Source organism: Falco biarmicus, chromosome 11, assembly GCF_023638135.1.
Source record: "Falco biarmicus isolate bFalBia1 chromosome 11, bFalBia1.pri, whole genome shotgun sequence".
NCBI classification, from domain to species: domain Eukaryota; kingdom Metazoa; phylum Chordata; class Aves; order Falconiformes; family Falconidae; genus Falco; species Falco biarmicus.
The window spans coordinates 3,009,302-3,035,426 of NC_079298.1; the positions used below are offsets into that span (position 1 = coordinate 3,009,302).

General features: G+C 46.4%; 2 long non-coding RNA genes across 7 annotated transcripts in view; one reads left to right on the forward strand and one right to left on the reverse strand.

The window, feature by feature from the left end:
- On the reverse strand, positions 1 to 21,600 carry LOC130156653 (uncharacterized). 2 transcript variants are annotated; one of them, XR_008824548.1, is made up of 4 exons: positions 21,475 to 21,600; positions 4,289 to 6,459; positions 2,390 to 3,421; positions 1 to 1,263 (listed from the first exon to the last, which is right to left on the reverse strand). It is a non-coding gene; the product is annotated as an uncharacterized LOC130156653 (long non-coding RNA). The 2 variants fall into 2 exon arrangements; XR_008824549.1 differs by having other exon boundaries at positions 2 to 1,263; positions 6,344 to 6,459.
- LOC130156652 (uncharacterized) overlaps positions 18,474 to 26,125 on the forward strand; it is a 10,790-nt gene continuing 3,138 nt past the window's right edge. Inside the window, exons 1-6 of one of the 5 annotated variants that reach the window (XR_008824545.1) lie at positions 18,474 to 19,382; positions 19,678 to 19,772; positions 21,435 to 21,632; positions 23,398 to 23,485; positions 24,746 to 25,693; positions 25,777 to 26,060. This is a non-coding gene — a long non-coding RNA (uncharacterized LOC130156652). Of the gene's footprint in view, positions 19,383 to 19,677; positions 19,793 to 21,434; positions 21,633 to 23,397; positions 23,486 to 24,745; positions 26,061 to 26,125 lie in introns of those variants that run through there. The other 4 variants (XR_008824547.1, XR_008824544.1, XR_008824546.1 and 1 more) reach the window with 4 other exon arrangements.

A 26,125-nucleotide genomic window follows, 5' to 3' on the forward strand; every position in this document is an offset into this window, starting at 1 on the left:
AATCTTCCTAGTTTGTAAACTTAATTTTATTTATACATGATGAGATCTGCCTGAGCCTGCTCTGCTCCAGGCTGAGCAGCCCCAGCTCTCCCAAACTCTCCTTGGAGGAGAGATGCTCTGCTCCCTCAAGCATCTTGGTGGCCCCTTGCTGGAATCTCTCCAGTCTGCTCATGTCTCTCTTGCACTGGGGAACTGGACCCAGTGCTGCCCGTGTGGCCCCACCAGTGCTGGGTGGAGGGGACGGACCATCTGGCAGCACTCCTGATGCAGCCCAGGTACCACTGACCTCCTCTGCTGCAAGGTCACGTTGCTGGCTCGTGGTTGCCATTTGACACACGCCACGTCCCTCCATCAGGCCCCTGTGCAGTCTGAATTTGCTGGTGCTACCACGAAGCACATCCTATCTGCAGTGATTCCTGGTGCTTGCTTGTCAGCCTACAGGCACCCAGAGCCACCTTTGATGTTCCTTAACGATTACAGAATAAGGAAATTTGCATTAAATCATCCAAGTTCCCACCATCTTGAGAAGGTCATCAGGGTGACAGTGGTGCAAGGCGTCCTACTGGCCATCCATCGCTGCAGAGCTCCTTGCAGACTTTGCTCAGCGCTGTTTGTCAGCCACACTGAAAGAGAAGTTGGGGTTTTGAGAAGTGTTTCTTCTGATGGGTGACATTAAACCTACTTTGTGCTGAATGTCCTATAATTTGATTTGATGGTTGCTTCTGCTCACTGCTTGGAATCCCAGTAAACCCTGGAGATGAGGCAAATGGGAGAACCAGTCAAAATATGCATTACTTTAAAGGTCAGGTATGCAAGGTGTCGGACAGGCTTTCCTGAAGCTCTGATGGTGAGATTCCTGACTGTGAGGCTTGGGATTTCACATCACAGTACCCCTTGCAGAAGGACTTGGTGATCCTTCCGACTCAGCTGGGAACAAACGAATTAGAATTAAAATGAAGGGCCAGATCCTCACTGCACAGTGCTGAGGGAAAACAGCTCCACTGGTTACAGCTGAATATGCAAGACTTAAGATTGAATACGTTGCCAAGTACAAGTGTAGCTCTCGGGTCGGGACACTTCCAACCAGGAATTCGGGAGGAAACATCAGCTGTGGATCTCAGCGCGGGCAGGGAAGTGAGATGCAGAACCTCCTAGTGAATGCCACAACTGCAGACTTGAATGAGCACGGCTCCGTGCCGTGCTTTCGTCAGTTGTATATCGCTTTTCTGTGTTCGGAATACACAATGTACTACAGAAAAAATTCTGGAAAAAACAAAGATGGAGTGCTTTTATCGTAACCATTTCCATAATGGAAATAAAATCACACTGAAAGGAAAGTTAACATTCAAAGTCTTCTTCTATACTTGCTTTTGATTTGTGAAAATATTCACTGCATTTCTTCAGCATCTTACGTTTTTAACCCTTTGCTTTCTGCTGAAACATCTGTACCTCCACATCAGTATATGGAAAGTGATGTTGTATTCAGGTAGACTAATGCTCTGCTCTGTTACCTGGGTTCTATACTTGAGAAACACCTCTGAAATCAAAGGCAGGTAACTGCCTGAAAAATCACACATGATATCTACTTCCCCTAGATACATAAAGAATCTAATGGACCAGATCCTTCCATTGATTGATGCTGTGGTTGACTTTGGTTTCAGAGGCTTAACAATTTGAACTGGTAATTGGAATGACCCCTGAAATCAAAAGGAAAAAAAGTATTCCCATTTTCCTTTGGTGAAGTAATAAATAAAAAGATCCAGAGAGGGCCGAGCACAAGTTTACGTCTCATAGAAGAGGTGGCAAGCAAGTTACAGCTGCTCTTGCTTTACATCAAGAATGAATATCTATTGAATTCACTGCTGAAAGCTGTCATCTGAGTAATTAAAATACTAAGAATTTCCACATTCTGTAACTGTGGAAAATATAGAAAATGTTTAATAATATTTGGCATTATTAACTAGAAGCCTCAGAGCATAAATCATCGTTGCATGACAGTAGCTTTGTTGTGTGTCTTCTATTTGTTAACTGCCAGCTGAGGGGTTTGTCGCCTTCCCTGTATGCCCTCCAGCTCCGGACACTTCAGGAGATGGGCGCTGGAGCAGGTGCGTTGGGTTTGCCTATGGAGCATGGAAATTCTGATGCTCCTATAGAGATGACCTTGAAAATAGATTAGGCTACGCAGAAAATAGAGAATCTCTGCTTGCTTCTACAGTCTGACACAAATGCCCCCAAAATTCCTTTTAGAGTAAGTTAAGAATGGGAAAATAGATTTTATAGATTCACATTCTAGATTTGCATTATTTAAATGTAATTCACTAACTTCATATATAACATCCTTAATGTAAAATACCTGACTGTTAGCAATGTGAAGAGAAATCAGAAATACCTCAAAAGGGACGGTTTACTTTCAAACTCTCTCCTTTCCCTTGTGCCCGTATATATCTGGATTTGTCTGTCTGAGTGCTTACCACGGGAAGCTTTCACTTCTCCTCCACTTCCACTGGCATCAGATGGGGCCAAAGCCACCCGCAAGATCCTCTGCAGGTGGTGTGATCTGAGAGTCACTTATGGCAGAGATTACGATTTAGCATTGCAGTCGTTCTGCACTGTGATCTACACTGCATCGAGTACAAATTCTGGAAGAAATAATTCAATTTGAACCCTTCAAAACAGACTGAGTTCATGTAGTAATCAAAAACTGCTTGTGAAAGAAGGAACTTTGCAGGAACACCGCTCCCAAGCTTCCCATGAAATGCCTGTACCCGCAGGCGTTACGCGAGGGCAACGTGCCTTGTCGCGACGTGTCCGCTGGGCCAAAATGCCTGGCAGGCTGAATGCTGTGTCGTAAATCCAAGTCCAGTGAAGATCAGAGACTTGTCCAGCAGGAAACCCTCTTCAGCAGCAGGTGAGTACTGGGTGCCCAGGCCAGCCCAGGCGTGCTGCCTCACGCCAGAGCTGCTGTTGGCATTCCTGTAGCACAGCTCCAACAGGACCGGGACCGAGCGGGGCCTCAGCCCCGCTTCACCTTGCAGGACCTGTTCTTCCAACCTCCCTCACTGCAGCTGTCTCTGCTTTGTGGTAACACAGTTTTGGGGGGCAGGAGTTGAGCCCATAAGGCAGAATTTCATGCCCAGTCGCCCCGGTGTGAGCGCAGATGGACGTGTTACTGCCAGGAGAGCGACGCTGGATTTTCCTCATCGCGGTCACCACTATGCACTTGGATTTCAAACCCAGCACCGAGAAGCAGTTTGCTGGGTTGCGGCAGTAATGAGGGCTGCTGGCAGAAGAACCTTTAGTAGATGTATAGCTCCACTTTCCCCGTGCAAGGGCTGATCCCTCCAGCCTGCTGCTGAACATGGGGTTTCCATCAGCAGGATTGCCGTTTGCTGTGCCAAGTACGGCCGTGCACTGCACAGTGCTGCATTAATGTAGCAGAACAGCCGTTAGAGAACATAAGGCAAATATTTACACAGAGCATTAAAACAATGCTAATAGTATACTGGCAATGGGTGATAATTGTGAAAAAGTGCTGTGGGTTTTTTTACAGTGATGGTTGACGTGAGACATGGTTGTGGCATTTGCAAATGCCAGTGCTGTGGGAGAGGTTGGCCAAGGTATTTGAAATGTTTGGGGGTTTAATCTACTTCTGCTTTACACAACCATTATTTCTAGTAGAACGGGTACATAATGTCCTATCTTGCCCCTGAATCTCAACTTCTGAACTAAACAAAAGCACCATTTTGTTTATTTTGAGTGACTTTGGTAGCTAGGAAATCCTGAGTGCAGTAGTATATCTTGATAGGCTTAAATAGCACCCTGCATAGAGACAGTATGTTTACGAATTAATTTTTGGTGTGAATTCAGTAATAGTATATAAAAAATCTGCCCTGAATGTGACAGAAAGTAAGAGAATTCTACATTAATGCTTTATAATAGGTTTATAGTTAAATAAATTTTATGAAAGCATAGGGGTCTCATTGTTACCAAGCCAGCTTTCCCCACAGCAATATTTTCACATGATTAAGTTAGAGATCAGATAACCACCTTATGCAGTATATACCCAATAGCAATTTAAAAAATTCAATATCAGCTGTATTATTCTAAAGACTCATTCCATTTTCAATGCAAAATGAGTACAAAATAAAGAGATAAACTACATATAAAATGTAAAACATGGAAAAATTTATCACTTGCAAACATAAAAGCAAAAAGGATAAAAAAAGAGAACAAAAGCAAATGGAGGCTATAAAAGAATACAGAAAAAAAGATAAATCTGCAGTGTTACCTTTTCCATATGCAGTTTAGCTGGGGTTTTATTAAGGTGCATACACTCTAGAACAGGAATATAATCATCTCTGTAATACACTTTACAACTGCAGGCTAAATTAATTTATGCTGTGCTGAAAATTTTCAGCCCCGCTAGGTACAAAAGGACAGGGTGTGTTAGCCCAGGCAGCGAAGCAGCCTGAACCAGCTGATTTCCCTTCCCACCGCACAAGGGCTGAGCAGAGTAAGCGTGTGCAAGAGCTGCACGCTGCTGCGCCGGGAGGAGGGTGATGCAGGGCCGGGGCTGCGGCTGTGCGGGGTGAGCGACCTGAAGCATTGTGGCCCACGGACCAGGGCCGTGCTCCAGCTTCTGCTCATCGTGCTACCTGGCAAGAGCCAGGAGGAAATCCTGAAGGCAACCAGTCCAGTCAAAAAGGTGGTTGTGGGCACTCAGTAGATGTTCACCGACACTGTGGCAGGGGGGAGTGTGCAGGTAACCAGGCCATCCCCATCAGCCCAAAAGTGCTTTTTTTCCCATAGCAGCACAAAAGCAAGCTGACGTACCCACACACGAATGTTAATGAGCCTGCCCACAGTCCAAGGTGCTGCTGCGGCGTGTTACCCACAGCCGTGGGGGTACCAGAGCAGCTGTGGGTGCCCCATCCCTGGCAGGGCTCAAGGCCAGGCTGGACGGGGCTGGGAGCAGCCTGGGCTGGGGGGAGGGGGCCCTGCCCGTGGTGGGGGGTGGGACTGGGTGGTCTTGGAGGTCCCTGCCAACCCAAACCCTGCTGTGATTCTGTGTTACACAGTGGCCCCACACCGATCCCGCAGCGTGAAGACACTGCTGGCGAGGAGAACTGAGCTGCCGGCTCTCTGCCTGCAGCCCAGACACAGTCGTCTCTGCCTCCCCTTCTCCCGGTGGGAGCACTAGCCCGGCAGGGCTGCACTGGGGAGCCCTCCCCTCCCCAGGACAGGGGTACGGAGGTGTGGGGCTCTGAGAGCTGGTTCTTCCACCCCACCAGCTGTTGATGGCTAGCTGGCATTAGTGCCCTCATCCTTTGGATGCTGGACAGCCAGCGGTGTTGCACAGAGCTTTGTGCTCCTTAATCCATCATAGCAAACACCTAATGGCATCTTGTTCCTATCACAGTAGTTAAGGTCATGCCAATGATTCCATTATGAACTTGCTCTCAGGAGTTATAATTGCTATATTCCATCCGTAAAAAGTTGCCCAGAGCTGACATTTTGCATACATGGTTTTCACCCAGGCACAAATTGTTTTGTTTTTGTTCCTTTGCTAAATTACTATTCATGTCACAAAATCTGACCAGTAGTACAGTTCATAAACATAACAACACATTTTTCAACGGGCACTCTGGGTTCACACAGCCTTTTTCTCAGGAAATAAAAAGGCTATTTGTGGGAAAAAAACCCCACAAAACCCAACCCCTACCAAAACACAAAAAGTCTTTCAGAGAGAAACTGGACTCGTGTGTGTTACCCAGTGACTCTCATTTCAAAGGACATCATTATTTCTGTCCCAAAGTTACCCATTTTCTACTGACTTTTGCTCTCGAGAATTTGCTGTGTCAGAAGTAGAGTTATGAAACTGGGGCAATAGAATGAACTATTTACCCTAAAAATAAACTGCAGTATGTAAAGTTTCTTGTGTGAGTAACAGATGGCATGTATTCTGTCTACTGAGTCTTTTTCATGCTGATATAGAGTATGTCCAAGCTTTTGGCTAAGGCTGACCTTCAGTCTATCAAGACCAGACTTTGAAAAGAGCGGGGTGTGAGACTTCACGCTTTTAAGTATGTCCAGAAGGAGCCATCCATGGTGGGGCAGGTGACCAGGAGAGCCACAGAGCTGTGCTGACTGCTCTGCTGTGTCCCTTTGGTGTCTGAGGCACCACTGTGACTGTGCCTTTTTCAGCATCCTGTGGGGATGCCGGGTAAGACGGGCTGATGTGCTTCGGGCCACAGGCAGGAGGTCCTGGTGTTACTGCTGCCATTCACATCTGCACACATTTGCATCCTCCCTATTGAAATCATTGAAAGAAATCTGAATTTACCCTTCCTTGAACATTCATATCAGATGCTGGCGTGGCAGATTTGCTAGGACAGGATTGGGCAACGTGAGGTTGGATTTATCCCAGGTGTGCCTCTTCTGAGTTCACCAGGTGTGCACCTGTGGAAGAAGGAAAAAAACATTATACCCAATCTTTTTCTTGCAAGGCCCAGACACATGCTTTAAAGAGGCTATCAGATCTTTTTATCCTTCCTGGCACTCAGCAGGGCTCCACCTGCCAGATACCATCTACATCTTCATGGCAAGGTCACCTTTATTGCAAATCGGTTTTGCTGCACCTGAGCATTGCATTGCGTCAGAGCGCAGCAGCTGTCCCCAGGCTAGCAGCCCTCCTCCCATATAGTGACAAGCAATGAAAATCACCCGTGCTATTTATTTTCCTAAAAGCCACCATATGAAAGTGGAGACTTCACAGGAGGACTGATAACTTCCACTGGTGTGCAAAGGTTTTTATCATCACTGTTAACACCTGAAGAATTCCTTCAGCACTTGTGAACATGAGCACATTAGAAGTGAAAAAAGCTCAGTGGAACCGCAATGGAAACCTAAGGAAAGCAACATGGGGACTCACTTCAGGTGTCTTTGTTCTTTCTCATTCTTCCAGATACCGCTCCATGCGAGTCTTCTGGCTTAGGGGATCTAAAAGTTAAGGACTGCTGAGCGACTGCTGTGGCTGTGTTAATTGAGATGTGACTAACCTGTGGGGTTTTTTTTTGTTGACAAGCACTGATGGGCCAGAAAGGAGCTGAGTTTGGCGAGAACCATCCAAGGAGAACCAGCCCTCGCTCACAGGACCAGTTGACACTGATATCACAGGTAACCTCATTCCTTTCCGCATTGCTTTGAGAGGTTTAGATCTTGTGGTGGGCTACCCTGAATTTTCAAGTTTATTTTTACTTTAATGGCAGTTTAAGGTAGCTCTGAACTGATGCTTCTTTATATAGCAGGTTTCCATAGATCAAAAGGGTGGCACTCGAAGCTCAGGAGGGGAATGGGACAAAGAGGAGTGCCTTTGATTTTCCCTTGACGCTGTTCCCCTCTTAGCACATCACAGGGTTTAATTCCTGCCATGAAGATCACCTCTTGAGCCTAGACCCATGCCTACTAGATGACCCTCCACTAACCTGTCCACCCAGGGTCTGCCTGCAGCCTCTTTCACATAGAATTGGCTGTGCTTGGGAGCGAGTGCTGCCTGCGTGGGGCTGGCTGGTGGAGGCACATCTGCGGGAGATGCGGGCAGCCTCTGCGGGTACAAAAGCAGTGGCCAGGGACAAGGACTGAACTGGCAGGCTGTTTGGGACCTGACTTCAGGTGCTGCTCAGTCTGTGCCTCACCTCCTGCCAGCCCTGCTAGCCTGCTGCTTTGGGGCACAGGGGATGCAGAGCCCTGCTGGCATCCCCACAGCTGGGTGCAGGCTGTACCTGCTCTCCTGGGCTGCTCTGGGGATGAGGGGTTGTGCAGAGAGCCTGGGGGCTGCCACCTCCTAACAGCCCCCCAGCAACCAAGCTTCCACACACCTAACTGGGGCTGGGTAATAAACTTAATGTGCATGCATGAAAAACCCTGCCCTTAACAGTGCCAGATTTTTTTTTTAATTTACATAATGCTAAACAGTATCTTGCTCACATACCCATGGATCTTAGTGGCTTTGTTGTCATGGAAACCAGTACATACCTTGTTTTCTTTGAGATCTATCAAATATGTGCATTTGGATGTTTGCTTTATTTGCCTCAACGTTATAAGCACGTTTTTTACACTAGTAAATAATGTTAAGCAACTGTGTAATTTATGCTGGAAGACTAAACAGACTTTAGCTCAGTATTTTAACACCCTTTTTTCACCCCTGAAATTTTGAATCCAAACACCCTGCCCAAATACTATTCTCGTCGAGACCGAGCATGACTTGCAAGAAACTGTGTTCTTCCCGTAGGATTTTACTATGAAGGACCTTGTCATGCTAACCACTCTCCAGCCCACAGGTGAGGGAAGAAATCAAAAGCCTTGTTTTCAAGCATGAGCCAATTCCTTTAAAGATAATGTTCCAAAAGATACTCCTGGTCTAGAAAAAAAAAATTGATCTAGCAGGCTTTCTGTATATTGTAACTGCTTCACCTTTTTAGTGGAGGCAATGAAAATATCACAGGCTCCAGGCACTGGGGGGAAACCTTGGAAGCAGGTCCCACATCGCTCCCCTTTTTGAAAACCTGATTTCCCACATGAAGGTGCCGTGCACTTGAAATGAGAGTTATGTCCCTGCAATTGCAGAAAATTCACACTCATCCCTTTTGCTTCGTTACCTATTCATTAGTCCACAGCCACCTTCATGGCACCTTTGTGTTTGACAACATGAAGCAGACTATCTCATTCACAGCGAGTACCAAAAAAATGTATGTCTTCTGTTACAATGACAGGCCTTCATTAACGTTATAAATAATATGCCAATGCTGCAGGCTTCATGTCCTGGGTCTGAAACTGGTTAAAGCTGGGGAGCAGATCTTTGTCTCTGTCTGAGTCAGCAACTAAGCTGTAAACTCCCTTGTCTGGTTAGTGACTTTGTACCAGCAAGCACAACTGAAGTATCTCAGGCTAGCTAATGGGCTCGCTCTCATGGTTTACAATATTAAATTCAATTAAGTTCCATTTATCATCAGCAAAGAAAGAAGACATTGAAATAATGGGAAGGGAATGGTATTATTAGTGAAGTAAAATTTGTCACGATTAAAGAACAAAATTGCAATAGAATCAACTCTCGTGTAATTTGTGAAGTCAGGAGTATATCAAACAAACATGGGAAAGCTATTGGAGGTATGCATGCACAAGCCCACACCTCTGCAAGAAAACAACATTTTTCTTAATACAGTGCCTCATTCCATGCTCTAAAATTGCTTTGGAATTACACTGTTGCAGCACTAGCATGACTAGGCAGCTGCAACAAGGCTTGTACCATCCCATACCAGGTTAACTTCAATAAATAGCTCCTGTGCCTTGCCCCAGCACTGCCACCAATCCCCCACAAGGTTTCAACAGTTCATCTACTGTCCATGCTGCTTCTTCATCCTTTTCAGACCAGTCCACCCTGCTTCTCGCCTCTGCTGCATGCAGATTCCTCCTTCTCCAGGCTCCTCTTCCATCCAGCCTCTACTCATCCAGGACACCCTCCCAGCACCTTCCACTTCTTCCAGGCCTCTCTTCACATGATCCTCCTCCTCCCTACCCCTTAGAGCTATTTATCTGCTTAGCAAGAACCAGCCACAGCTGCACATTATCCACATCAGCCAACCCACCGCCCCTGAGGCCAGCCCACAGCTGGATATTATCAATGTTAATTAACCTGCCTTCATTCCCCTAGAATTCTTCTACATCACACCTCGGGCCTAGATAATGAATGTGTATTTCTTCTTGTTGCAAATAGCTGGGGTGAAGCTATGGCCCACAAAATGAAGCCGGAAGGTTTCAATGACAGGTGGTGGCCCAGGGGCCCAGCCAGGTAAGGGCTGGCTCCCGGGAGGGCCGGACGGGAAGAGGAGGGATGCACACATCTCTCGGGATGGGGACGTTTGGTAATTTTATTTTCTCTTCCAAGGTCGCAGACAGAACCAACTTTGCAAAACAGCAGGAAGACTGAAAGCTATGAAGTTTCATAAAGCAAGAAATATGTCTGAGAAACATGAGTCCCAGCCCGTGGCCGCCTGCTGCCCGCAGAGCCGAGCCCCTGGCCCCCGTGCTGCCCACCGGCCCGGCAGCTGCCTCAGGCAGGGGGTGGTGTGACAGTGCTCGGCGTGAGCGCCAGCAGGTATGCTCACCTGCAAGGCCTTGGCGCTGTAGCCAAACAAAGCTGGCATTAAGAGATACTGGTGCATCGTTCTCGGTGTATTGTATTGGCTTTCAGAGAAAATGGTTGGCTTGACTTTGCACCACGACTCTGAAAACAGACAAAAGCCATCCTAACAGCTCTCGGCAGAAGTGAGGTACACAAAATGCAAAGGTATGTAAGTCCAGGCTAGCCGTGCGAAGCAAGGGAAGCGCAAAGAAAGCCAATAGCCAATCTTTCTTTGCTTATGCCCCAAAGGGCTCCTCTGAGCCTTACCCCGAGGGCCTGCTGCTGCATGCGAAAGCATCAGCTAGCCAGGCCAGCGCAGGTGCTAACAGGACATGCAAAGCCTCTGGTTACTCTTAGAAAACAGCGTGTGTCAACTGTTCACCGGCAAGAGGCTGATCGGGTACGGTGCAGGCAATCGTCGTAACAATCGTTCCAAGCCAATGACCCTTCCTGCAGCATCTGTCATGGAGCCATCGCGGGATCGCTGCACACCCCACCGCTCTGCACCTTCCTTCGCAGGACAAGGGGCAATGGTTTAAACTGGAAGAGGGTAGATCTGGATTAGATGTTTGGAGGAAACCCTTCCCCATGGGGGCGGCGAGGCGCTGGCCCAGGCTGCCCGGAGCAGCTGTGGGTGCCCCATCCCTGGCAGGGCTCAAGGCCAGGCTGGATGGGGCTGGGAGCAGCCTGGGCTGGGGGCAGGGGCTCTGCCCGTGGTGGGGGGTGGGACTGGGTGGTCTCAAAGGTCCCTGCCAACCCAAACCATGCTGTGACTCTATGATCTTTAGGCATGTTTAGGTGTGATTGCAGGACATGTCTGCAGGCCCCATTGCTGTAACCGGCACAGGAAAGCAGGGCTGCTCGGAACAGGTGACTAAAATTAATGTCTTGACTACAGCTCTGTAAGATTTCAAGCATAAAGTCTGTTTCCTTAACAAGGTCCTTGATTAGCAAATTTCAAAGAGGGATCAAAACCTGAGTAAAACCCTAATATTTAAAGGAGGCTGCTGTCTTTTCTTTCCTTTGTGAAAAAAAAAAGAAAAAAGAAAAAAAATAGAAAAAAGGGAAATGTAATTCTCTTTCATTTGCTTGTGCATGAACAAATTAGTTTCAGAAGCAATTTTACAGTAATTATGACCATCTCCAATGGATTAGATTTTCAGAAATATTCACTCTAATGTCATGATGACAACTATCACATCCTGATTTTTTCATTTGATGTTCTAGCAATTTAAGGGTTCCAATAATTTGTGTGCATGACTAGACTAGGACAAAAACACATTTACAACTTACAGGTTTTGTGACACTGAAAATTTTATGGTGAAGTGATTTTGACCTTTGGAGGATATGAAAAATTCAGTGGTAACACGATCTTTATCTTCTCAGCATGGCATGTTGATATAGTCTGTCATTTCAGCTCACATTCCCTGATAATGAGGTACGTTTGATCTTTTATTTCTCATAATACTTTAAGTGTCTCATAATTATAAATTTATTTGGTAATCACTCTGATAGTACTGATACAAGAATCCATTTAACATTTCTATGTCTGTCATACTTCCTTTCAACGGTGATCCTTTGTGATTTCCTCAAGAGTTCAAGTATAAAGCTTTCTTGTTTTCTTGTATATGGAATGTAATGTAAGTAAACTTCAGGGAAGTTTGGTGAGTTTGGGGGAATTCTGCATGAAAAATATCTAGTGCCCTATTTAATGGTTACTTGGTTACTCAGCATTTGTCTGTTTTCAGCGGCTTTTGTGGTCAATTAATTGTCTGCCTGATACTCTGCAGGAGTACACCAGACAGTTTTTTAATATTGTTTGAGAAACTTGTATCTACCTTAAGAGTTTTTGTTTTGTTTTCTTTTGTTTTGTATGTTTTTTTTCCAGAGTAATGCAATGATGGTTTAACTTTAGTGTCCATTGAGAACACCCAGAAATTTCCAGCTGCGGCGCACCCCACGCCCTGGTCAGACTGCTTTGGGAAGAGGGCAGCCCCCAGCTCTGCTGCACTGACGTTTTCATTCAAAGCCAGCCCAGTCAGCCTTTCTGATGATGTCATTTTGAACTAATGTCTGATTTTAGGTGGGCTTTCTTTTCTTCCCATGCTGCACATCTAAGTTGTGACAAGCCGTGTTCTGGGGATGTTTTCTGCATGACCAGTGCCTCTGGCTTCATTTCTCGTTCTGGGGCCTGAGCTGGTTGTGTTGCTCATGGCTGTGGTGATGTGCTGCAGATCATATGGCAACATGTGCTGGTGCGGAACAGTGGGTATTTCTGAAACTGATGTCAATATTGTGCTTAATTCTTCACATCATTTAAACACCGCTGGGGTTTCTCAGGGGTCAGGTGGTCAGAGATGTTAGTGTCCTTTACCTGTGTTTGGTGTTTAGTCTGTGAAGCCCCTCTCAGATAAGCTGGTGTGAACTTGAGGACCTTCACGGAATGTCCCTGAGTGCTCTCAGACCCTGGTGAGATCAGTGGGAAGGGACAGCATCCACCAGGTGCGGGTGATGGGCATCACCCCTGTGCTCTGGGACAGCTCGGGGGAGCTGGCTGTGGAGTGACAGCAGGCTGAAACAAAGACCAGGAAACAAGTGATAACTGGGGCCACCAGCAATGGAGCCCTTGGCTGGTATTTTTGACTCAGTAACAGGTGAGCTCTTGGCTCATCTTGCGGTGAGTGGTTCATATAATGTGCAAGTGGAGGAGCAACTTCAGTGGGGTTCAGCTGCTCACACGGCCATTGTGTGTGTGGGCCAGCATAGCTGGTAAGCATGCAATTCCCTGCAGCTCCCTGTCCCGGCTGCTTGAGCTGATGGTACCCAAAACAGTGCCAGTCCATTGAAGCTGCTGCTTTCTGGGATGATGCTTCATGCAGTCTGCATGGAGAGTGGCTAAGTCAACAATTATAAATGATCTATTTCTTGTTCCGTGTGATATCATCCATCACTAGACATTGCTAAGTGAGTCTAGTAACATTAAAACCATGTTTAATAAAGCAAAGATTTCAATACCACTTATGATAGGGTCAGCAGCTGCCTAATGCAATTAATCATTTGTTTACTGAGAAAGGGAAGGGACTAGAGAGCAAGAGAAAACAGCAAAAGTAAGTGGAAGAATCTTCACACAAAATAAAAAGTAGTTGTTATGCAATTAGTGATGATTCACCTCTGTTTTCTCCTCCACAAATACATCTTGAAGTTTGTCAGGATTATCTGGCAGGATAAAGCAAGTAGATTAAGAAGATACACCCTAGGGGTGTGACGAGGATATTTCCCCAACAGAGACAACTACAGTAACTTAACATCATCAAAAACCGAAACACATCTATTCTGTCTCCTTTACAAAACCAGAGAAAGAAAATGGTCAGCAAGACAAAGACAGATGGGTGTTAGTTTTTATGCTGGGGACTCTTCCAAAGTCTTTCTGAAGCAACGGATGTGCACTGTGTGCTTGCACGCGTGCATGTACACGGGCATGTTGGTGTGCACATGTGTGTGTGTGCATGCAAGTGCATGTTGGGGAGACTCAGCGGCTTCTGTAGGATTTTTCTGAGCCCTACTACGTGTCTGTGCCGTGACCACAATCATTGCCTGTTTTGAAAGGAATTGCCAATGATTAATAGTCTGATTTCTATTTGTAGTGTGACAGAAAGTGAAAGGCTTTGCAGATTTGCCAGCAAAACCCTGGGCAGCAAGCTGCCTTCGCTGCAAGAGCCCCGGGCTGGCGCCGGGGGCTGCGGCTCCTATGCCAAAGCTGCAGCAGCCTTTTTACTTTCACTTGAGAAAAGCGAAATCCTTTCTCCATGCTGTGCCTCACTCTGCATGCCGGCAAAGTAGGGAGAGCAACGCTTGCTACCAAAGGACGAGTCAGAAGTTGAACTCGGGACTACATCAAAGGCCTCTGAGATATTTGGACTGCGGTCGCCATCAGAACAGAAAGACTGCCTTAATTCATGAGCTGTTTAGAGTACGCAGACAATGTATGTTAAAAGTTTTGTTCTGAAGGGCGCTCTGTTTATCACGTATCGAAGAACAGCCACTGCAGCCAGACCCATTCACAAAAGGCGGTGCGCTCTTACTACAGATGAGCGTCTCTGCCTATCCCAGGAATACTTTCATTTATATGCATCTGATAACCCAGTGAAGGGAAAATGGGAATGAGTTGGCAGGTGGCCTTTCGAATGAAAGGGCACACGGTAAACTATCTGTTTGCTGCTTTCTCACCCTGGAATACTAAAGACATCACATGGTATGCATATTCCTCCCCATTTCCCTTCTATTTTGTCCTTTTTATTGTTCATAATCCAAAAAATTAAATATAATTTAAAAAGACATAGATGAGTAAGATGCATTTTGGCTTGTTTATTGCATTTGCAGCATGTAAGTTCTGCTTTTTATCCTAATGGTCCATATCAAAATACAATGAGGATTACAGTATGAGACTTAATGCCTTTGTAAAACAGACAAATTGGAATAAGTCTTTATTCTGTAAGCAGGATGTGAAAACAAAATTAGTGCTACTTCTTGAGGCAGTTACCTCCAGGTACCGTCTCTTTCTAAACAGCAACAAGCTGATGCCAAGCACGGCGTTGCCTTTAAACATACCCGCTGATCTTACAAGCAGCAATACCTAGACATGAAAAACCATCAGGAATCAACATTAATATTTAAAAAAAATAATTATTTAGTTATTTACATTGACTTAAAGTGAAGCTATCACACTGATACTTCAGTTGTTTGCATTCCTCAGGCTTACAGCTAGCTGTGTGCATAGATGTCATCTTCTGGGGGAAGGAAGCTACCTGACAGAAACCTGGCTTTCTCGCCGGTTTGTGCTGCACTAGCTCCACAGTAAATTAGTCCTTATGGTGAAAATAAGTGTCCACCGTTGTTAATATCTTCTATCCAGATCTTCTGAGGACAGAGTAAGGCCAAAATATATCAAAATATTAATTTTTCTTTGGCATCCAGTTCTCCTGTACATGCAGATAATGACTGCCGTAGCTGAACTGAGTAATTACAACTCCTCTATTTGAATTTTTGTAGTTATGACAAACTTTATCTGTTCAGTTTGAAATGTTCTTAGTGTCTACCTCGTACTAATAGTTCCAGTTTTTCTGCAGAAACAGATAAATACCTGGGTCTTTAAAGAGGTACGCACACACATAGTGAGCATGCAATTACACTACATTGATTACGAGCTGGCTGCTGGTCACCGCCGTGCTGGAAGTAAACTAGGGTAGCTGCTGAAACTGGTGGAATTGTTTGGTATTTTAGTAACATAAAAGAGATGTGAATTGAACTTCATATTTTTTGCTGTCTGAAATATCTGTGAACTTCCAGTAATTACTGATGGTAAGCCCACAGTCTGTGACCAGAAATGAGGGATCTGAGTGACAGTAAGGAATTGATAAAAAATGGAAGAAATGAATCACTAATTGACTGTTAGGGCTCCTCTTGCACGAACTGTTGCTGTTCATTTGCTAATCAGGTCTCCGATAGCAGGGGGAGCTCGTTGTGGGGGAGGTTGGAGGAACCGAATGTAGGTCCTGACGGCTCCGAAGCTGGTGACTGCAGTAGCAGTTCTGTAGTTAGTGAATGAAAACCTGACAAGTTTAGTGTCTGCTTGCTGCAGCAGCCTCACAGCAAGGTGGATTGCTGGTTGGGGCTTGGTGTGGCTATAGGTAGCTGGTAATGTGGGGAAAACGCATCATTTATCAAAGCATTTATTTTTTCCCTTTTGCCAGGGTAGAGAAAGTTCAGTCAAAGCACGTGTCCTGTGGGAAGCCGCTGCCTCTCTGGGTCCTTTGTACTGGCTCAAGATGACCCACCTGGGATGCTCCAGGATGCGGGTCTGTTGGTGCCCTGGGTGAGCAGTGCACGGCACCCGGGTGCCGGAGCAGGGGAGGTGATGGCTGTGCCACTGGGCCACCCTGCGCTTGTGGCTGCCAGCTGTGGAGGCACAATGCAGCCCTGCCCCAACCCGGTAATGCTGAACAGATTTCTGCTCTGCATGCTTCCCTGCATAGACCTGTGACATGCAGGTTAGACCCACGGTGCAGCAGTGCGAGGCAGCAGCGTGAAGGCGTGCCGGGCAGGGGCGAGGATTCATGCAGAGGGGGAAGGACAACAGCCTGGGATGGGATGAGGCTTTACTCCAAGCCAGAAGATTTGAAGTACTAGTTGTTGCATGAGAAAACACATTTAATAACAGCACACTGGTCTGCCTTGCTCCTCCAGGAACAGCTCTTCGATGATTTAAATGAAATGGTGCCTCTGGTAAAGGTTGCATGTCTGACTGAGGCAAGAGGAGCCGTTCAGAAGAGGCACTGCTGTTGTCAGTAAGAAGGTGTGGATCTGTATGAGGCTGGGAGGGCCAGGCGAATCCCAAAGTCTCTGGGTTTTTTTGGTTAAATGTATTAAATGTGGTTCGTTTGCTTGCAAAACCCCAGCACTGATTAAGCACTGCACGGTGCTTTCTGGATTCCTGGTGACATGACTCAGATTCAGCAGCTGGGAAGACCTTTTACTGAAATGGACTAATGCAATATTTATATTGTCTGCAGCCCAGCTTCCTCTAAAACTTCACCTTCAGCTCTCTCCTGGGTACTATTTATCTGTTGCTGGTGATGTCGTACCAAAGGAGAAGCAAAAGAGCGAGCAGGCAAAACACTGAAGAAGGTGATCTAAGGAACTGAAAAACAATACAGGGCTTTTTAATTTGCAAAACAATATTTCTATGTTATGCTGCAGGAATTTCTCTCCTGGTGCTGCCCTTTGATCCCAGAGACATTTAGGTTTCACGGTTTAGAAGCTATGCGAGATTAATTAAAGTCAATTACATGCATGCACAAAGAGGAGGACAAGAAAGAGAAATAAAGCTCTGGTCTTGGTGTTTTGGTTCCAGATTGACATCTCCGGGTTTCAGCAGAGAAGAGAGCCAGGGTTTCTCTCCTGGCCAGCTGTGCTGCCTCTGGTCTGCAGAAACCTCCTCCCCAGGGAGTGCTGGGGCAGCCCAAAGGTCTCGCTTCAGTACCGAGAGGCAGGGGCTTTTTCCAGACAGCATCATCGTGCTGTGCTGTCTTTGGGCACCAGCCCTGTCTGCCCTGCTTCCAGCAGCAGCATCTGCAGCACATGTCTCGCGGTGACAATACCATCTCAGGTCCCTGAGCGCTGCCGGTGAGATGCAGCAGCCGCGGCTGTTCTCCACTCGGCAGCTTAAGCCCCCGGTCCACATGCCACGGCGCAGAAAGTCTCACACAGACTCTAACCCCATAGAGATGTATGGCCATCGATAGAAAGTATGGCCATTTAAGGGACCTCATCCATCAACAGCTCTAATTTTCTCATCTAGAGCCATGGACGTCGCGTGACAGGCAGCAGCCAGGCTGTTACCTGGCTGTTCAGCTGCTGTCTGCGGGTTCTTTTTAATGTGGGGATATTTTTGGGTTTGTTACTGAACGCACCCCATGGTTCCCTCTCAGTGTGAACTCATTTCCATCAGTGATACATCTGAGTGAACTTCTGAAAGGGTTGCTGCAGCAATCCCCATGCAGGACATGTCACAGAATGGTATGCAAATCTTGTGGCTGTATTTGTGTATCACGATCCTTTGTGGAAGCATAGTGCTGCAAGGGGTGGCCGCTATTTGTCATAAACAGTTAGGAATATTTGCATAGAGTTGAGAATATTTAACATGTCACCAGAAGGTGTTTTTATGATTGGTCATTTGCTAACTGCTCCTGTGTAAGGGTCTGACCCAAAGCCCATTAAAACTAATGGAAAGACCCTCAGTGACACCAATGGATCAGCTGACTAATTTGCCCGGTGCATTAACACAGTCCAAAGCTGTTCAGCAAGATGATGATGCAGTACTGCAGCCAAGAGAGAGCCTGAATGCGTTTTTTATGCCTACAGCCCAATGATTTCTTTCCTGGTGATGCTGACCACTGCAGCCAGGACAGTAGGCTATCCAGCCTTGGAAGCCAGTGCAAGGATAATTAAAGTCGGCTTTCAAACCAAAGTTCAAAAATAGGGCAGCACAGTGGATTCTGATGGGGATTTTCAGGATGCTCAAGGCTGCTCAGCAGAGCACTGAAATAAATAAAAGCAGAATTGGAAAAGAAAGGAAAGTCTGAGGAAAATTCTGTTGTCTAATGTTGCAGATTCATTATTTAGATGCTCCTGAGGTTTGGAGACTACTTTGTAGGAGCAGGAATTTTGGCATGTGGTTAGTTGCTTTTTATGCTAACTTCATAAAGAAAAACTTTTCATTGTCTTGTACAGATTTTTAACAACATCTGCATCATTTTAAAAATGAAACATATATTTCAGCAAGTTCTAGAAGAGGAAACCAGCAGGGAGTGGGCAAATATTTCAGTTGAGTTAGAAAGATGTTTCAGCTTTTGTTAATACAGTACTATGCCCCTACACCCGAAGAGCAAAATTGTGAGTTAACACATACGTGAGAGCTGGAGCCCAAAAATTGTTTGACTATCGATCACGTTATGAGACTTAAAATGAGCAGAAGAGACCCTTCCACGGCAGAAGACACCAGTTGTCTTAAAAATATACTGATTAAATGGTTCCCTAGTTTCTCTTCATGAGAATCCTAAAGCAATGCCAAGGGGAGGACTCTGCTTTTCTGTAATGGCAGAGAAAGGACAAAATACTGATGTGAAACTTAGCAAGACTAATAAATGTCATTGTTGGTGCTGCTTGGTGTGTGACTCACCTCCCAAAACATAGGCACCTGGGGACATTTCTCCCATTCTAAGGTGTCTGAGACATTGTGGGGGGCTGGCAGGTAAACCTGGAGATCTGGAGAAAAGAGCCTCAGGTGACCAAAGCAGCACTGAATACCTCTGTGTAGGCAACCAAATCCCTCATCATCCAAAACGCAGCTTCCCGCAGCCTGTCTGAAGGTGCCCACCTGTGCCGGTGCACAGGGAGCGGCGTTGGGAGGGGATGCACGGCCTGGCTGCCGCTGGATCCCGGGGAGGGCTTGCCCTAGCGCTGCTGACATCGATGTGTCATTTAACCATGGACGACGGTTAAATTGCCAGCTGAAGAGTCAGAGGAAGAAGTAACTCAGAGTAACTTCACCCCTTTTAATTCACTATTTGCCTTCAGTTCCTCCTTCTTTAACTCATGCAGAGTTGGCATGAACAGACCTTGAAGACCTCTCTGGCTGAGCACAGTGAGTGTGTGAGATGATGAGAGATGGTAGAAGGAAAAAGGGCAGGAGCCAGCACATGTAGAATGAATTTGGATTAATGCCTTCTCCATAGCAAGCTTGTGCAATACTTTGCCTGGAGGGTAATTTTTTTTTGACCTGAGATGCTAGTGTTTAAGAGTCATCTTTATTTTTATTTTGGCATGAGTGGGCTGTATTTCCTCCTTCAGTTCTTGGAAGCTTTAGCTGATTAAGTAACAGAAATGAGTTTCTGGAAGAGTCTGATAGGAAATGTCTTACTTTCATCCTTGTTCTTCAGGCAGTCCTGCTATAGTGCACCTACCCGGGCTCTGAGAGGCAGCTGCTGGCCAAGATGGACCTTTCCGGGAGGACGTGCACCAGGCTGTGCTGCTGGTGGGGAGAAATACTTATCCGTACGTTGTCACCTGTGTAAATATGTTTCAAGGATTGATTTACTGCATATAGCATGATTGTAGTTGGACTTTTGAGTAGTGAGCCAAAATAGCTTTTAATTTGTGGTAACCTTGAAAGCACACAGTCTCAGGAAGCTTGACAGTGCGTTTAGAAAAAGGAGTGATAAGCATGAACCCATGTTAACTACCGTGGTTTGTACAATCGGATCATTTAAACATATTCTGAGCAAAAGATGGCAAGAGAACATTGTTAGCAAGCTCGTTAGCCGTCTGAAACTGCCAGGCAAAAGCCATTAATGGTAAGAATATTTGATAAGAATAGTATTTGCAGAGGCAGTCTTGTGGAGACTTGGAAAATGTGAGCATTTAGACAGCGTGAGTTTCACCAGCTGGCTTCAGAGCACGGACAGACAATGCACGTCCATCCGCTGTGCCCTTGCACCTGGCACTGGCCACAGCCCTGGCCCCATTTTCACTGCACGACCACCGCATGGTTTTGGCATTTCTTTGGGGATGTCTGTAGCAGGTCAGTGGTGGATGAGGCACTCATCGTAAACAAACAAACAAATGCTGATTTGTGCCTGTCCTGCCTTCCACTATTTATTTTCCATCCTGATTTTATTAATCTTATTCTATAAATTTCTCTGGGCCCATACTGGCTGGCTGTGATAAAATTTTTGCTACTGCTTCTGCCACTTCATTGTTCTCTTTTACAGGCTGCCGTTACTTCTGCAGAGAGCTTTCTCCTCCAGTGCAATTTTGCTTTTAGTGGGTCTTACATGAGTTGTGCTGGGACCTCCATGTAAAGATAAAGGGACTCTCCAGAAACTCTTTGTCAGGAACCTGAAACTGCAGCTTATATGAAGTACACAAAGCCAAGTACATGAGCATGGCATAAATTATTCAGTGCAGGGGTTTGGGAGGTCTTGTTTAAATAAATACAGCCTTATTGTGAAATACCGTGTGTGTCTGGAGAGTCTCGGGGCAGTTGCAGCTGGCTTCCACGGCTGTTGCACAGCCGAGCCCTGGAGGGGAAGGAGTTCCAGAGCAGGGGTACGTGTAGAAAGCCCCTTTATGACAAATACAATACGATATGATGCATATAATACACATCAAGAAGTGTCAGTTACCCTAGGAAGGAAAGAAAGGACAGGCAAAGCAAACAGTTTTTTATGATTCAGTTTCTCTTTCTCAATATTATGGTTCCATTATATGTTCTGTACGCAGAACAGTATGAGCTTTGCCCCCCGCCCCGCCTGAAAAATGCACCCCAGGTAAGTGGCAGCTCAGCTTTCAAGTAATATGTTCAGCATTGAAAGTAGTATGCTTAGATAATCTCCAGCATTTAATATTTACTACTTTTGCACAGGCTGAGTGTTATCGTTGATAGGAGGGTGTGATCAAGCATGAAAGTTATTATTATAATGATTTTATGAGCAATATGGTAATAAGAGATTGCCTATCTCATGCTAGAATTGGGGCCCAAGACACAGGGCAAAATGGTCACTTTTATTTGTTTATTTACAGTAAAGATGACTATTTCTCTTTCGGTGGCACAATTAACACCCCTCCCTTCTGCTCAGTCTGGACCCTCCTTTTACTTCTTTTAAATCTGAACTCCTTTTTGCTTAATTTCTCACAGAGAGGACTCGCTCTGGCCCCTGCTGCAGTGCTGCACCGACCTGCTGTGACTAACGCTGCCCGCTCTCGCCGCCGACTGACGTGCGATCCCCATCGCCAACGTCTGTCTGTCAACGAGCGAGGCGAGCTCCAGCTCCCTGCGGCTGCTGCAATCCGTGGTGACCCCGTGCTGCAGCACGCACCGGTTCGAATCTGCGTAGTAAGAAACATTTGCATTATGTTCCGTGTATTGCTGTGCACACAGGCTGCATTGCCTGTTTTGAGGACGGGGAGGGGCTGTGCAATACCAGTTCCAGGCTGATAACACACTGTCAGGTCTCATCCAGGCAAATGGTAGAAGTTACACCATAAACCTTTAAAAATAGGTTTGTAACACAATTTTCCACTGATCCTGGACTAGAGGGTAGTGGCAGATACTACTGTACACCATTACATACATATTTCTGTACACTTACACAAACACCTGTCACAGATATAAACCAGTTCAAAAGGCTTTTGACATTGGCTCTTCAAACTTAGGAGTACTGAAACGCTAGAAAGAAGGCAAGTGGTGAGCTGCAGAGTGCAATAAATAAAAATAAATCTGTATTTAGATTTCAGATTCGGTAGGTAGTAAATAATAGTTGGCTTGGAAAAACAGTTTGGGCTGGTTCCCTCCTTGTGTCGAGCTGAGTGAAAGGTGATGCACTCTCTGCCTCATTTGTTGTGGGGATTTAATACCAAGGTGTAATGAGCCCATAACTACAATTTATACCTCCTGTGGCATGGCTGTGTTTTCCGGTCACTGCTGTGGCTGCAAGTGTGACACAACGGGGCTTTGCAAAGTGCCTCTGAGGGGCTTCTGCAGGTGGTTCCTCCCCTGCGCTCTCTGAGACCTGTGTGCAAAGTGCACCATCAGCCGAAGGGTCCTCCTCGGTCCCAGCACCTACCAGGCACTCACACTCTGTTCTCCTCACCGAGACTGTAAAATATCATGAAATGCTGGTTTTGTGCCCCACAGCCTATTTGGGGTATAACAAGGTAAGTTGCAAAAATTAAAAATCTAGAATGTTAAAAAATAATATGTTAAGTCTGGTTGTAATATTGAAATTTCCAGAAGTGGGGGCTGATTTTACGTACAGCCCTTCTGCAGCCTGGACCTCTGCCCTGAAAATGGGAGAGGGGAGCAAAAGCAGAGGGTCCCGTGTTTGTAGCAGCCCTTTGCATCATGCTTGTCTCTGCTCGTCTCCTGTTTTATGCCTGACATCTCTTCAGCACTCAGCCTTCGCAGTGGGCCAAGGGAGGATATTGTGAGCTTTGCTCTTGAAATTATCAGTGCTCAGACAGAGCTGTGAATTGTGCTAAGCTCCCTGACCTCGTGGCATTATCATAAAATAATCTTTACGCAGAATCCAGCTGCCTCAGCAGTTCCCGCAGGATGTCGTACTCCAAGTATCTGGGGGTTTAGTGTTGTTTATAATCACTTTCCCTTCAACTCTTGCAAATTTTTGCTTCTGGCTTGAGCTTGCCTGTCAGGTTTGGGCAGAGATGGGCAGCACCTGAGCTGCATTGATTTCAGATTGTTCCCGCCAGGTCCTGTCCCTGCTTTCGGGGGGAAGGCTGCCTGCCTGCCAGCTCCTCCTCAACACCCCGGGTTGACCCTGCCCTCCTGCAGCCTCCTGGGGCTCCTGCCTCGGGGGCTCAGGGACCCCCTGCAGCAGCAGCTGCCCTTGGGGACAGGGAGCGCCCCGGGACTGGCAGCCTCGGGCACCTCGGTGAGTGTGTCTGTCCCTGGAGAGAGCAGAGCACCGGCGGGGAGTCCACCTTCCTCTGCCTCCCCCCGCCTTCACGCCAGCTGGGTGCTGCTGGTGCCGCTCATAGGGATTGTGATGGCCAAGACACATGGTTAAGCAATGTGCAAAACTTGATGGATAAAAGTGTTCTAGTGAATCATATTTGGTTCATTTTCTTTTTCAAAACTGGAGATAAAAAGAGGGAGCTACCGCCACAGTGAGACACTGCAATCCAGAATGCCAGTTCGGAAGCCTCTGAGCTCTGGAGAAGTGGGATAAGGTATGTAACTGCAAGGTCCATTGCCAGCAGCCTCATGACCGCACCAGTGCAATGACTTTCTTGCAGGTGATGGTCTATGGCCAAATTCACCGTGGCATGTGCTGGACTTTGCTGTGCCTGCCCCTGTCCCAGCCCGGGGAGCCCCTGCCTGGGGCAGCCCTGGGAGTGGGCTCACAGCCCTGCAGCTGCACTGGTGGCTCCAGGGCATATGTCAGGGTGCCACAGGGCACAGAGGCTGCTGGGCTAACCCATGGCTGGGCTAACCCACGGCTAGTATAACCCATGGCTGGGATGACTCACTGCTGGGATAACCCACTGGCTGGATAACCCATGGCTAGGATAACCCACGGCTGATCTCGCTAGCAGAGCAGGAGGGGATTTGCTTTAGATGCACTGGCTGATGCCCTGATCTGTTTCATCCAGGGATTTTATGTACTTTGCTGTATGTATGTTGATGTCTTTAGATGTCAGTGTGGTGCCTTTCTCTTTGCTTCCCGCTTAACTGCGTTTAAAGGATCCTTTCAGGAGGAGAAACAAACAAAATTTGACAGCAACGCACAGATTTGATCATGGGGGTGTTTTGATTTTTTAGAGAAGCTTTGGAGAAGTCAGCCAACCTTGGAGCCATAAGCTCACAAAAATCAGTTTTTTCCACATTATATGCTGGGTAACTGGAAGATTTATTTAAATAATCTTTATGGCCAGTACTTCAGGTAGCATGATGGTCTGTGCCCTCCTTCAGAGAAGTTGCTGGTTTTTCTCTTCCTCCTTATGTTTTGGTTTGGTCTTTATTTTATGTATTTTTTTACTGCCACAGAGGCAAACGATGTATATAAAAGGCATATACTGGATCTGAAACATCTGGTTTGGGAATATCTAAGCAATTAATGGCGCCTTACACTCAGGCAGCCACGTGCATATACCCTATATGATTTATATTTTTGATTAATGCAACAATATGGTTTATATTCTGTTGGGGCCATTCACACAGAGCAGGTCTCAGGTCTCTCCTTTCCGGCCTGGAGCAAGCTGCTTTCTGCTCCCGCTGCCCTGTCCCAGCTCAGGGGATGCTCCTGCACCCCGGCAGCTCTCCTCCTTGGGCTGCATCTCCTGGGGAGCCACCACGTCAGCTGTGCCGCCTGTCAGCCTTTGTCAGACCTCAAGAGGTTGTCCAGGATGGTGTGGGAAGTCTCTAATGAGAAAGCTTCCTTGTGCTTTTACATATGGTCAGTTTAAGAGTTGCCTCATCTGTTGTCTCAGGCAGCCTCCAAGGGTTTCAGGAAAGCTGCTGGCTCCTGTGGACGTCCGACCTGCCCAAGCCGGCCCCTGCTCCCTGGGCTGGTCCTGCTGCTGTCTTCTGGTGGCTTCAAGCAACTCCCCAAGCCTGTCCTGCACCCCACACTCAGGATGCTCACCCGCAGTGTCACATCTAACATGTCAGGCTGATTACAGTCGTGGTGAGACCCATGCATTCAGTAGAACGGTGAAGGTTCACACTAAATGACCTGGGCAGCAGTGCGCTGTGATGCTCTGCAAGTCCAAATGAATTTAGGTGAAGTTCTGGAGGAAAATTCTGATCTTAACTGCACTAGTGCAACGAATTACACTCCTAATTATTCTGATTTTCAATTTCTGCTGCTGCTAGTTACAAAGTCTGGAGCAGAAATTGATAGTTACTGTATTAGCTCCTGTATGACTTAATCCTTATTTTGGAGGATTTACAGGATAAACCCATACTTTGTGTCTAATTTTGTTTTGCAAATACGGAGATGTCAGCCCCATTTATAAAGTCATAACATTTATGTTGTGTTGTCCCACCTGGCCTCCATGGTCTCCCACTGCTGTCAGTGGACTCTGCTACTGTGGCTTTTTGATTATTTATTCACGTAACACGTGATAAAAGAAACAAGATGTCTGCTACAAGTACGGTATGGCTAACACTCCAGAAGGCTCCAGCCTTCATTTTTTTTTTTTTCCACACATCATGCATAAATCGGAGAATGAAGGGCATCCAGATTTTGTTTTCCTGTTTCCACATTTTGAAGAAACAAAAGCTGATGGTTGTGATTTCTGTGATGACACCAACACAGGGACGCCACCCCAGAAACCAGCTTTGCTGCTGCTGCATCCAATACCACCGGCACTGGCACCACAGCATGGGCTTGCTTTCGTGGCAGGCTTCCCTGGCGTTCAGGAGATTCAGTCAGGGTACAGATGCCTTTTATTTAAAATTATGTAAGAAAATTTGCCTTGGGTTTGATATCAAATGTCTTCTTTTTCTCTCACTGCAGCTGGGACCTTGAGATAGCTCATCAGCACATGGGGAAAGGCTGGGAAAAATCTTCAGGGTTTAGTGTTGAATGCGAAACCTGGAATTAGTAGGCTGTTCGGGCTAAGATTGGAACTGGGAAACTTCAGGAGCTGGAAGGTACTTTCGACATGTATCCATCTGCATCACATGAAGCTGCAAGAAATAATAGTTTTGTTGTTATAACTTTCAAGGCTTTGGGCTTTGTTGTAATTTCACTTTGGAATGAAAACTGAATAAAGCACGTGAACTGTGTTGTGACCAGCACCTCACCTGAGGGCTCTGAAATTCCTTCTCCATCTCCAAACCAACAACCCACCAGCGCAGCGAGG